The 13,923-nt window shown below is 38.8% G+C and overlaps 1 protein-coding gene across 15 annotated transcripts in view; it reads right to left on the reverse strand.

The window, feature by feature from the left end:
• EIF4G3 (eukaryotic translation initiation factor 4 gamma 3) overlaps window positions 1-13,923 on the reverse strand; it is a 317,793-nt gene that overhangs the window by 170,617 nt on the left and 133,253 nt on the right. The window contains exon 1 of one of the 15 annotated variants that reach the window (XM_030323570.1): window positions 5,519-5,684. The exons of the other annotated variants lie outside the window; for them this stretch is intronic. The gene's annotated coding sequence lies outside the window, so the exon portion shown is untranslated. Of the gene's footprint in view, window positions 1-5,518; window positions 5,685-13,923 lie in introns of those variants that run through there. 15 annotated transcript variants of the gene reach the window in all.

Consider the following 13,923-nt stretch of genomic DNA (forward strand, 5'->3'; position numbering starts at 1 on the left):
ATTAGAGAAAGTCAAATATCATATGACATCACTCATATGAGGACTTTGACAGATAACAGATAACAGGACAGAACATATGAACACAAGGGAAGGGAAGCAAAAATAATATAAAAACAGGGAGGGGGACAAAACATAAAAGACTCTTAAATATGGAGAACAAACAGAGGGTTACTGGAGCGGTTGTGGGAGTGGGGACGGGCTAAATGGGTAAGGGGCACTAAGGAATCTACTCCTGAAATCATTGCTGCACTATATGCTAATTGGGATGTAAATTTAAAAAATTAAATTAAATTAAAAAAAAAAAGACTAAAGTTGACAGTGGTCCTCCTCTTGCTATGAAAATATTAAACACACACTCCATTTCCCTATCCTTAAGTTTTTCCTAAAAACAAAAACAAAAAAACCAACAACAAAAAAACACTTGCCATTCCTGATGACTGCGGAACAGTTTTTTACTCTCTCATATCTCCACAAGCATTTTACTGTGAACCTAAAATAATTGATCATCCACTGTTTCCAGGCACCTTCAATCTTGTGAGAACTGTGTTCCTTGGCTCTACACAACCACACTCAAAAGGATAGGAAATGGAGTGGTGTTTTTGCCTGCCCTTTACCAAACCCCTCCCTTGGCATGGCACAGTCTGGAGGAAGCCACCCAACTGCCAGTTTCTCCCTTGGGACAGAGAGAAAGAATGGAACTTGCTCATAACGTTCTGACTTGGCTTACCTAGCGGCTGCCTACGAAACTGGTTTCTATCTCGCCATACTCAGAGCACTGATGGGAACAGTGGCATAGTGTGAATATCAGGTTGGAGTCCCGCAGAAAGCAGTCACACTAGCTGAGCTGAGAACTGCAGGGAAACTTCAGACCTGTAGGCATCGGGGGCAGGAGATACCAGGCAGAGAAGACCCTTCAGGAATTTACAACATTTAATAGTAGCCATGGATATAGTAGAACTGGAGGGAAACCACACACACAGGCCCAAGGAAGATGTACGAACAGAAAATGCCTGTGAAGATCTTTAAGCCTTCACGCTGGACTGGTGAGTGACGGCCTTCCCCTGCAAGGACCCAGGCGGCAAATACTAGGAGGTGTGGCCGTTTTTCAAATGTTCAATTTATAAGGCATACACATAAACAGGGGAATACTGCGCATTCAAATGAATAAATCTCTAGAAACCAACCTTAAAGAAACACAGACTTTGGAATTACTTAAAACAGTCTTGAATAGGCTCAATAGAATGAAGGAAAACAGAGACCTAAGAAAACCAGGAAAACAATACATAAACAAAATGACAGCATCAACAAAGAGAAATTGTAAAAAAGAATCACAATCTGGGGTAGAAAAACCCAAGAACTGAATTTTTAAAATTCACTAAAGGGATTCAATAGCAGACTTAAATAGGCAGAATAAAGAATCAGTGACCTTGAACAGAGGACCTTTGAAATTACTAAGTGTGGGAAGGGTGAGGGGGCAGGGAGGAGGAAGAGGAGGAGAAAAGTGAAGAGAACCTAAGGAACCTATTGAAAAAAATCAATAGGGAGAAAAGTGAAATGGGCAGAAACCATATTTGAAAAAATAATGGCTGAAAATGCAAAGAAAGACAAGGACATAAAAATACAGGAAGCTCAATAAACTCCAAATGAGACACATTATATAATGAAACCGTTGAAAGAAAAAACCTACCAGATGAAAATTCTACGTCCCTCAAAAATGTCCTTCAAAAATAAGAGAAATTTACAGATGAACAAAAGCTGGGAAAGTTCATTACAAGACTTGTCCCACAAGAAATGTTAAAGGGAGTCCTTAAAGTGGAAACAAAAGAAATACTAGGCAGTAACTGGAAGCCACAGGAAAAAATAGAGTTCTCTAGTAAAGTTAAATTCACTGGCAAATATAAATACCTATATTATTGTTCTTCTGCCTCATAACTCTATATTACTTTATAAGATTTAAAAGGCAAAAGCATAAAACTAATTATAAATCTGTTAATGGATACACAATATAGAAAGATGTTATCTGTGTCACCAATAACAGAAAAACGGGTGGAGGCAGAGGTGTAAAGAAGTAGAGTATTTGTAATTTGTTTGTAAGTTAAGTTGTATCGGTTTAAAATAGATTGCTGTAACCTAAGATGTTACATATAATTCCCATGGTAATCAGTGAGAAAATATCTACAGAATTTACACAAGAAGGAAATGAGAAGGGAATCAAAACATGACACTATAAAAACTCAACTAGAAAGACAGCAAGGGGAAAATGATTTGAAAAAATAATAAGAGTTATGTCATAAAGAAAATTTTAAATGGGGCGCCTGGCTGGCTCAGCTGTAGAGCATACCACTCTTGATCCCAGGGTTGTAAATTCAAGCCCCATGCTGGGTATAGAAATTACCTAAAAATATAATCTTAAAAACAAAACCAACCAACCAAACAAACAAACAAAATGGCAACGTGATTCTTCTCCTACCAGTAATTACTTTAAATATAAGTGGATTAAACTCTTCAATCAGAAGACAAGTTTGGGGGGGACCTTGGTGGCTCAGCTGGCTAACCATATTGTGGTTTGTGATTTTGAGCCCACATTGGCTTTCTGCTGTCAGCATGGAGCCGGCTTAGGATCTCTCGATCTCTCTCTGCCCCTCCTCCTTCTATAGAAGATTCCCTTTAGACCTAAGAACACATATAGATTGAAAGTGAAAAGAGGAAAAACTATTCCATGCAAGTAACAACCAAATGAGAGATGTGGCTACACTAATATCATACAAAATACACTTTAATTCAAAAATTGTTACAGGTTGTGATGAGCACCAGGTGATGTATGGAAGTGTTGAATCACTATATTGTACACTTGAAATTAATAGAACATTGTATGTTACCTCTACTGAAGTTAAAATTTTTAGAAAATTTGAAAAATTGTTATAAGACATAAAGAACATTATAATGAGGAAATGCCAAGATATAACATTTATAAACACACATGCACAAGTACATCATAACTCCTAAATTAATGAAGCAACTAGTGACAGAATTAAAGGGAGAAATAGTTCTGTAATAGGAGATTTTAACACCCCATTTTCAATAACTGACAGAACAACCAGACAGAAGATCAATAAGGAATACAGGACTTACTTTTACAAACCAACTGGACCTAAAAGACATACAAAACGCACCATCCAACAACAGCAGAATAAATATTCTTCTGAAGTACACATGGAACATTCTCCAAGACAAACCATAAGTTTGGCCACAAAACAAGTCTCCATGAATTCTGAAAACTATTTTTCCAGATTACAATGGAATAAAACTGGAAATCAATAGCAGATGGAAAATACACAAAGATATGAAAATTAAACAGCACACTCTCCAACAACCAATGGGTCAAAGAAAAAAAATCACAAAGGAAATTAGAAAATATCTTAAAACAAATGAAAAAGACAACATATCAAAACAGAATACAACAAAAACGGCACTGAAAAAAATTTATTTACCTGTTTACATTTAAAAAAAAAATAAAAAAGATCTCAAATCAACAAGTTAACTTTAACTAGAAAAAGAAAAAACAGGGGCCCCTGGGTGGCCCAGTAGGTTGAGCATCCGACTTTGGCTCAGGTCATGATTTCATAGTCCGTGAGTTCGAGCCCCGCGTCGGGCTCTGTGCTGCAAGCTCAGAGTCTGGCGCCTGCTTTGGATTCTGTGTCTCCCCCTCTCTGCCCCTCACCTGCTTGCACTCTCTCTCTCAAAAATAAATAAACATTTAAAAAAACTTTTTGTAACAAAACAAGACACAATGCCTTTCCTCTGTTTCAGTGAAGGAAAAAAACCCAAATTCTTACCTTTTATTTCCAAGGAAGGAGAGTAACAAGGAGAATCAGACCAAACCAAAATACAGATCTTCCTACCTCCCAAAGCGAGAGGTATTATTAGAAAATAAAAACAGCCCCATGTCCCTGGACATTGAGAAACACTACAAGTGACTAAAGGAAACAGAAATAATTCCTCCACTACAGAGGCAAACATTGTGTCTGCACGGCAATCAGGTTCTGTGAAGTATCTATTGCAACTGCCAATATGACAGGAACTGGAAAACTACTTTCTCTTTCGCTAAATCTGAATTTATCTCCTGTGAAATAGCTGAGCTCACTTGAAATCATTTTTTTATTTGTTCTTCAGAACATGCCCAAGCATCATGGCTGGTCCTTAGGTGTTCAAGCCCACTGAGAAACGACCAACTTGTTATTTATCTATTGGGATGAGGGCAGGTATGGGATCACACACATATGGCCAGTGAAACTTCTGGAATTACCTTCCAATGGTGTTCAAGTCAGGCCTAATTTACATGCCATAAATTAGAGGCTATCTATTCTATTATGCCATACCAGGCATATTAAATTTCTAGTGATTGTACCAACTAAAGAGATGCCAAAATAGAAATCCTACTAAGTATTCTAACAGTGTAATACTGAAAATAAAAACTTAAATCCTCCCATGTTTACTTAATATTTTTTTGAAACACAGAAAGTGCAATAATTGCTGAATACTCCAGTCATTTTTTCATCAACCATAAAAAGGTTATGTATGTATTTCCCACTTTATATAGAGCATCAAGCATCGTTAAGTAATGTAATTTTACAGGCTCCTAGCCCAATCAAATATTCCCACGCAAACATTATTGTACATAGAAAGGTGGCATTTATTTCTTCTTCATGAATCCAGTTTCTTTTCCCTTTGGAAATAATCTCAGAGATGCAAGTTCATATGCTGCACAAATGATGTACCTCCAAGAGCAAGAACACTCAGATGTCAAAACGAATAAATCACAGTGACTCACTGCTTCCCAGACAAATGAACAGATGATGATGATTAGATACACTGAGACTTCCAAGTGCTTTCTCCTTGAGAGCCAAGCATGTAAATAGGTACACGGGGCAATAATAACAACACTGACACACTGAACACCCCAATTACAGTATGTGATGGCACAAATCTTGAATACAGAGTGAATAAAACAGGAAAATCAAGGTGAAAAGAATTACCATCATAATTTAATATTAACATAAAATCCAGCAAATATATACCACACTAACATGTCCATCTGAAAAAGATACTTGCTATAACCTCACAAAAAGGAAAAAAAGTTCCTGTGTAAAACGCTAGCACGTAGATACCTGAGGCACAGAAACTGTCTATCTGTCCAGAATATAAGCTCAAATGCAATTGTGCAGAATTATTTTATGGATAATCAGAAGGCTTTCTTATTTTCCTAACCTTTTATTTAAGCTTTATACCAAAGCATTCATCTTTCATTGAAAGAACTGAAACAGCACTGGCCAACAATTTATTCAAAATTATCTATAAGAAAAAGCCCTTGCCATTGGGTCTGCATTATGATTTTTCTGTCCTTTGATGCCAAATGCAGTAAGAAAACAAAAATCCCCATAAGCTATTTTTAGATCATCACAGAGCTGGTTAAGTAAACATTGTGCCTGCTGTGTAATGTGACTCCTCTCATACTTACTCTGCCGAGAATAAACAGACGTCATGCACTCTCAGTCACATGAGACAGGCGTAGAAAACAGCTGAGTCACCCACCAATAATCTTCCTGCTCCCAGGAACTCCATGGAAATTTCTGTCTTACCACAACACTTGGTGTCTTCTCCCATTCCCACTAATAAGTTACAGTTCCCTGATACGATAAAGCTCATTTTAGGAATCACATGGTCCTATCTCCACCGCAACCAATACACCAAGTGCTCCTGACAATACAAAAACAAAGACAGGCAAAAACAGGAGGCTAATTAGGCTAGCAAGCTTCAAATCAATTAGGTCAGGGCTATTTTGGAGAAAGACATGTCTCTCTAGGAGACCGGGGGGAGAAGGCAACGAACACTGCACAATCCATATAGCTTGTGCTTATGTTCAACTTGCCAACATATACCTTAGGTTTTCTTTTGGAAGCATCCTTAAATGAAGTATTTTGAGTTCTTGACTCTTCTTAAAAATAACAAGGCCTCAAGGGCCAAACTACTTCAGATTTTCTTTCCTCTGCCGATTCTAATTAGTAGTACCATCAATGGAAACCATTAAACACACAAAAGCATTTCACTCAAATTGGAATGAAATAAATAAACCCTCAAACCATACATTATTTAAAATGTAGCAATTTGACAATTTTTTATTCAGCATCAATTGGAATCCCAGAAATAAAGGTAAAGAAGACATGGTTCCTATACTCAAGGAGTTTATAAGTTACTTAACTCAACTGTAAGAGAATATAGAAAACGTTATAAGGCGTGTGAATACCAGGTCAAGAAGCAAAGCAAAAAAATTAATTCCTTCCCTGGAGAAGATTCCAGAGAGCCTTCACAGGTAACAGTTCCACAGTGGATGAATGGGTGAGAGCAATCAGCCACAGGAGGAAAAGGGGTACCATGCGGAGGCAAAACAATGAGTAGAACACAAGCATGAAGTCTTGGGAAAGCAGGGCTTATCTGCTGAACCCTGAAACAGGTCAGTAATGCCAGAGCATAGTGGCAGGTGAGGCAGGAAGCCACAGAATTAGATTGGGCCAGACTGAAAAGATGTGTCAAGATAAGTAAGGATTGTACCTTGAAAGGAACCCCAGGAGCGGTATCATTGATCTGTTAAATAAAAAGAACGATTGCAACAGTAACGAGTCCTGGAGAAGAGATCTGCGTCAGAGATATAAAACTACTGCAAGAGTCTACCTACGTACACGATGATTAAGAATCTGGCCTCGCACAAGGAATCAAGACAAAGGAGGCAGATTTGAGAGATAATTAGTACACTGAAATAGCATGACTTTCAGCAACTAGATATAAGAGGTAAGGAAGCTGACATTCTAAGATTTGAGGATGGGTAGCTAAGGATGCTTATAAAGCCAAAAATGACTGGGTCCCAGGTGACCCCTTGGACCTCTCCTCATATCCCCTTACTCTCGAGGCACACTGTCCATATTTATTTCCCTCAAACACACCAAGGTTATTTTCACTTAATGTCCTTCTTTTCATTAGCTGTTTCCTCCCTCTTTCGATGAAAAAATGATGAAATTCAATTGTATTATGTTGAGATTTAACTGTTGAAGAAACCCTCAGGTACAAATGCATAGAAAGCAATTAGACACATACAGAGCAAAGTCATCTACAGAGAGGGATCTAAGAATCAGCAGAATAAAACCAACAAACAGTCCTTGCAAACAGAGGGGATGAGATCACCTAGGATAATACAAGACCAAATAACAGAAAACAACTTGAAATAAACATACTTGAAAGAGGAACTAAAAAGATAGAGCTTCTTTCTGAAAAGGTGGGACCTCTGCTCCCTTTACTGAGAGTCTATTTACTACCAGGCACATATCTAACTAATTATACACAACCTCTATAAAGTAAATGATTGTAAAAATAAGAAAAGGGGTACCTGGATGGCTCAGCAGGTGACTATAGTAGGGCTGTGAGTTCCAACCCCATACTGAGGGTAGAGTTGACCAAAAAAAGGTGGGGGGGGCACCTGCGGGTCTCAGCTGGTTAAGTGTCAGACTTCAGCTCAGGTCATGATCTTCCACTTTGACAGTTCAAGCCCCACATCGGGCTCTGTGCTGACAGCTCAGAGCCTGGAGCCTGCTTCGGTTTCTGTGTCTCCCTCGCTCTCTGCCCCTCCCCCACTCAGGTTCTGTCTCTTTCCATCTCTCAAAAATGAATAAACATTAAATTTTTTTTTGAAAAAGAAGAAGAGGAAAAAGGAAAAGAGGTTCAGAGGAAATAAAGTAACTTGACCAAGGTCACATATATAAATGGCTAAATCAGAATGTGAACTTCATTCTGCAGACACCCATGAAGTATAAGGAAACAAACACAAGTGGTGAAACAAATATCAATTACAATAATATTCAGAATAATGGTTACCTGTAGGGAGAAAGGAGAAGTACATGAGAGCTTCAAGTATACTGGTAATTGACTTCTTCAGGTAAGTGGTGGTCAGTTATTTTCTTATTGTACTTTCAAACTGAACATGTTACATTAACTCTCTTGTAAGATTATGTATTTCATAATAATTTTTCAAACAGTAGGAATTTAAACAAAAGTAAGCAGAAGGATTAGAAATGGTGAGGCTGGGCTTCCACAACGCATAACGTCTGGAGCTATACGGCACATATGTACTATTCCGGATGTTGGCAGCAAAGTGCGGATAAATGCACAGTGCCGGATAGAACTGCAAGTCAGTTAGGGATGAGTAAAGGATTACAGATCGGCTGACACCTTAGTCTAGGTTAGTCCAGCTGTACTAATATAAATTTTTTATAAATTCCATCAACACAGGTATTTGAATTTCTACAGCAGAACCCTACATCCTGGGGGCCAGAATAGAGGAAAACACCTGATAAGTTAGGTTGACTCAGGGATGGGGATTGGCAAAAAAAAGAAACTAAGAAAAGAAAGGGACCTAGGGATTAATGATTAATGATAGGATCAAGACTAAACAAAAGGAATGTAAAAGCTGGAATGGGCTTGTCACACAGAATCAAAAGGGATTACAGAATTTAAGGGTTGTAGGTGGCAAATAAAACTGAACAGGGAAAGGCAGAAGATGAAGGCTATGCTCGGAGAAATTTAAGATTTTCAAAAACTTAGAACCAGAAAAATTCTAGGCACAGACCAGATCTAGACTGGTCCTCTTCAACAGAAATACAATCCATATGAGTAATTTAAAATTTTCTGGTAGCGACATTAGAAAAAGTACAAATAAACTGGCAAAATTAATCTTAGTAATATGTTATTTAACCAAATATACCCATAATTTCAACCTGTATGCATTATAAAAACTGAGACATTTGGTTTATTTTATAATTTCTAGCACTTCTCAATTTGCACTAGCTGTTTCCTGTGCTCAAAAGCCCCAGGTGGCTCTAGTGGCTATCATATTGGACAATGCAGGTCCAGACTTTTTCATATGGGTTGTTCTATATGTATCCACATATGGTTGCTCTGAGGAAGTGAAAAAAGGGAGGCTGAATCCAAGAGTCCACAGCAATGGTTGTAAAGGCCAAAAATGAATTCTAGAAGTCTTCAAGGTAGATGGCAGAAAGCAAAGTGGACAAGTAAATTCTGAACCAAATGCTAAAATCCTCAAATGGGGAAATCTGCCTAGCACAATTAGGGGTGATATCAATAAGAGAGCAGTATATGCATTTACTGCACATGTCAAGGGCAAGGACCCAGAGAGAGTAGTGAAGGGTCAGAACAGTGCTCATTAAGCCTGCCTCCCAAAATATGAAGAATGTAAGAAAACAAGTAAGATCCACTTGAAGGATTCCTAGGAAAGTAAGTTACCTAAATTTCAGAGAGTAAGGAGACGGAGGGTGAGAATTCAAGGAAAGGGTGGTAAGGAAGAAACCTGATAACAGGACTTTCCCAGCAGGTTCACTAGCAGAGACTCTACAGGCACTCTGCTATGAAATAAAATTATAAGCAGATAAGCAAATAAATAGTAGACAGCAAGTTTCCTGATTCTAGGCCTATTCTGGACCTTAAAGAATAGTCATGTAAATTTTGGAACATTTAAGTCACATAAACCTTGGCATATTTAATCATCTCAGAAATAAGTGGCTTAAATACAGAGTTGGAAGTTTGTAAGGAAAATATCTTGCTTTAACTTTGTAAGATGACCTTTTCCAAAAACAACCATTTGTGCCTAGCACACGGTATGAACTATGCAAATATCTGGCATCCATATATTTGTGGGAAGAATGGCTTACTAAGAAAATTTTGCTATTTACTCAACCACATCATCTTAATAATAAACTCTGGTAAGTAGAAGGCCATATAGTCAATAAAACAGCTTTTAAAAAGGTTTAGGAGTGCCTGAGTGGCTCAGTCGGTGAAGCGTCCAACTCTTGATTTTGCCTCTGGTCATGATCTCACAGTTACAAGAGTGAGCCCCACATTGGGCTTTGCACACCGACCACCCAGAGCCTGCCTGGGATTCTCCCTCTCCCTCTCTTTCTACCCCTCCCCTGCTCACCCACACTCTCTCAAAATAAATAAATAAACTTAAAAAAAAGAAAAATGTTTAAAAAAGAAGGGACCTGGGTGGCTCAGTTGATTAAGTGTTCAACTCTTGAGTTTGGCTCAGGTCATGATCTCATGGTTTCTGAGTTTGAGCCCCCAGATGGGATCCACGCTAACAGCATGAAGCCTTCTTGGGATTCATTCATTCATTCATTCATTCTCTCTCTCTCTCTCTATCTCTCTCTCTCCCTCCCTCTCCCTCTCCCTCTCTCTCTCAAAACACATAATAAACATTAAAAAAGCTTTCAAGAGGGGCTCTTGAGTGGCTCAGTTGGTTAAGTGTCCCACAACAGCTCAGGTCATGATCTCCCTGTATGTGAGTTCAAGCCCCGTGTCGGGCTCTATATGGAGAGCTCAGAGCCTGGAGCCTGCTTCAATTTCTGTGTCTCCCTCTCTCTCTGCCCCTACCTCACTCATACTCTGTCTCTCTTTCTCTCTCCCTCTCTCAAAATAAATGTTAAAAAAAAAAAAGTTTCAAAGAGAACTCAAACCACATAGATCCTATTTACCACAATAAGCTATATGGACTCCTGCATCTTAAGTCACCTCTAACATTGTCTTATAGCCATAACACTGGGCACAGGCATTGTCCTGTAAAAAATTTAATTTCCTCCAATTTTTCATTCTCATAAAAATCCAGGAAGATAATAGAGTCATGCAAAGATCTTCCCCTGCTCGCACTCTCTCAAAAATGAATAAGCATTAAAAAAATACATATGTTATAAATCAAAGTCTGTCTAAATCCAAAGGACGGCTCTAATAGATGACTTGGGATAAATCTGAATGAACCTTCGGCGAAAACAGTATATATACAACTAATCCTCCCAAATACTAATAAATAGTGTATCATCTCTCCTCTACACCACTTTTTTTTAAAGTTTATTTATTTTGAGAGAGAGAGAGAGAGAGAGAGAGAGAGAGAAGGCTCATGAGCGGAGGAGGGGCAGAGAGAGAGAGAGCGAGAGAGCGAGAGAGAGAATCCCAAGCAGGCACCACACTGTCGGGGCAGAATCCAATGAGGAGCTCAAACCCACAAACTGTGAGATCATGACCGGAGCCAAAATCAAGAGTGGGACGCTTAACTGACTGAGCCACCCAGGCACCCCCACCCCACTTCTCCCATTCCTGTCTTGAGGCAAAACAATTCTTGCCTTGATGTTGATGTAGTTAGGAAAACATATCATCTGTTACAATAGATGTTTTATGATACTGATTTACAATAAGGGAGAAAACAGATAAACTTTACAGAAATGCCATGTCATCATTTCAGGTATGATTTTCAAATTTTTTCATCTCGAACCCTATAAAAGAGTTAATTCTAATAAAAGACTGAACAATAGATCAGATACCACTTTTAATTTCTTTTGCTAAGGATTCTACAGACCACTGAACGAACAGCAGAAAGAGAAGACCATAAAGAACCAGTGAGAGGCCATAATACACTTCACAAAATAAAACAGAGCACGCATAAACCAGAACTGTGCACTTGGACTTTTTCCCAAACACATCATAATGCAAAGAGGATTGCTTCTCAAAGCAAATAACAGATGTGCTACTAGGACAGAATTTTTCCTTTTCCTGTACTGTAATGTTTGCCCGGCAGTTAACACTGCTAAATGATTTCTGGAAAAGTTTACAGATGAACCTCATTATGTTTGTAGGTAATATCAAGGTCATCACCATGGCGTTCTGAGGAGTTACCCTGGGATTTCTAAACCACTTTAAATATCAGCTTTGCCTGAGGTGTAAGTTGTGTTTGTTTTTTTTTTTTAAACAATTCTGCTGGGGAAATAAATAATATAGTCAAATAAATAAACTAATAAACTCTTTTACAATATAAGACAACAATATTTAATGATATAAGTGCCTATGTAGCAAGGACTGATTTTCAGCACTGATGAACAGTTATGAGATGATACTAAAGGGTTTAGAAAAAGTCCCAGATGGTTCCCAGAGGCGGGGGGGGGGGGGGGGGGGGGGGGGGGGGATGGGATGGGAGAAACAGGTGATGAGGATGAAGGACAGCACATGATGTCATATATACCAGGTGATATATGGAAGTATTAAATCCCTATATTGTACACCTGAAACTAATAAAACACTATATGTTAACTAACTGGAATTTAAATAAAAATGTTAAAAAAAAAACCCCACAAGAGTGGGTAAATAAAAACAAATTTAAAAAACGTTAAATACTCCAAAACTATTGTAGCATAGGAGATGCCAACGTACACTTACTGGGATTTCAGGGGCTCTACGTTCATCATTCGACTGAACTCTCACACCAGCCTGTGTTGTGGGGCAGGCACACTTTGTTTTATTGCCCTTCACATTACTGAACTTGGCAAATACTGCTTTTTTTTTTTGTAAACAGAAGGTTTGTGGCAGTGCTGCATCAAGCAAGTCTAACAGTGCTTATGCTCACTTTGTGTCTCTGTGTCACTTTTTGATATTACAGTATTTCAAACACTTTCATTATTATATTTGTTATCATGATCTGTATGAGTAATTACGACTCACTGAAAGCTCAGAAAATGGTTAGCAATTCTTCATAGGAATAAAGTCTTTTTTTTAATTATTTTTAAAATTTTTATTTATTTTGAGAGAGAGCACGAGCAGGGGAGGGGCAGAGAGAGAGAGAGAGAGAGAAAGAACCCCAAGCAGGCTCCACATGGCCAGCCCCGAGCCCAGCATGGGGCTTGAACCCACAAACCACGAGATCATGACCTGAGCTGAAAACAAGAGTTCAACACTCAACCTACTGAGCTACCCAGGAGCCCCTAAAGTCTTTAAAAAAAAATTTTTTTAAATGTGTATTTATTTTGAGAGACCGACAGACAGAAAATGAGTGGGGGAATGCAGGGAGAGAGGACGACACAGAATCTGAAGCGGGCCCCAGGCTCTGAACTGTCTGCACAGAGCCTGATAAGGGGCTCAAACTCATGAACCATGAGAATACGACCTGAGCCAAGGTCAACCAGGTCGAAGCTTAACCAACTGAGCCACTCAAGCACCCCGCCCCTAAAGTCATTTTAGATTAAAGTTATATACATTGTTTGTTTTAGACAATGCTGCGTGTGGCACACTTAACAGACTACATATAATATAAACATAACTTGTATAGTCCTGGGAAAACCAAGAAGTTCCATTTGGAGGGAGGTTTAACATCCAAGTTCTTATAATTTTTTTTAAGTTTATCTATTTACTGGGGAGGGATTCACAGGGGCAGAGAGAGAGAAGGAGAGAGAATCTCAAGCAGGCTCTACACTGTCAGCACAGAGCCTGACGACACAGGGCTCAGTCCCACAAACCGTGAGATCATGACCTGACCTGAAACCAAGAGTCAGACGCTTAACTGACTGAACCACCTAGGCACCCCACAAGTTATCATAATTAATAAGAGGTAGAACTGGGATTCATAACCAGGTCTGTGTTTTTAAAAAGAAACTTCATTTGTGCTCGCTTCGGCAGCACACACACTAAAACAAAAAACTTCACTTGAGTATCCAACTTCAGCTCAGGTCACTCAGCAAACTGAGAATTCGCTCCTGTGGTTTATAGTGCGGATGTGGGGGTGGAGCTCCTTGCCTCAGAAAAAAATATGGGAAGAGAACAGGATCAATCTCTTTTTTTAAGTTCCACTGATAGAGAAAATCTTGCTAGGACTCGATCACTGTTCAACTGGTGGGCTATCCTCGAGGACTCTTCAGAAATGCTCCAGCAGAGAGTAATCACCTCTGAACGGAATCTCTTCTCAACATCAGACACATGATTGTTAGAAAATTTAAAGGAATCTATTTTAAATGCTATCTCCCACAAACACTGCTCTTCCTTAAT

This window comes from Lynx canadensis, chromosome C1 (assembly GCF_007474595.2).
Source record: "Lynx canadensis isolate LIC74 chromosome C1, mLynCan4.pri.v2, whole genome shotgun sequence".
Taxonomy (NCBI): domain Eukaryota; kingdom Metazoa; phylum Chordata; class Mammalia; order Carnivora; family Felidae; genus Lynx; species Lynx canadensis.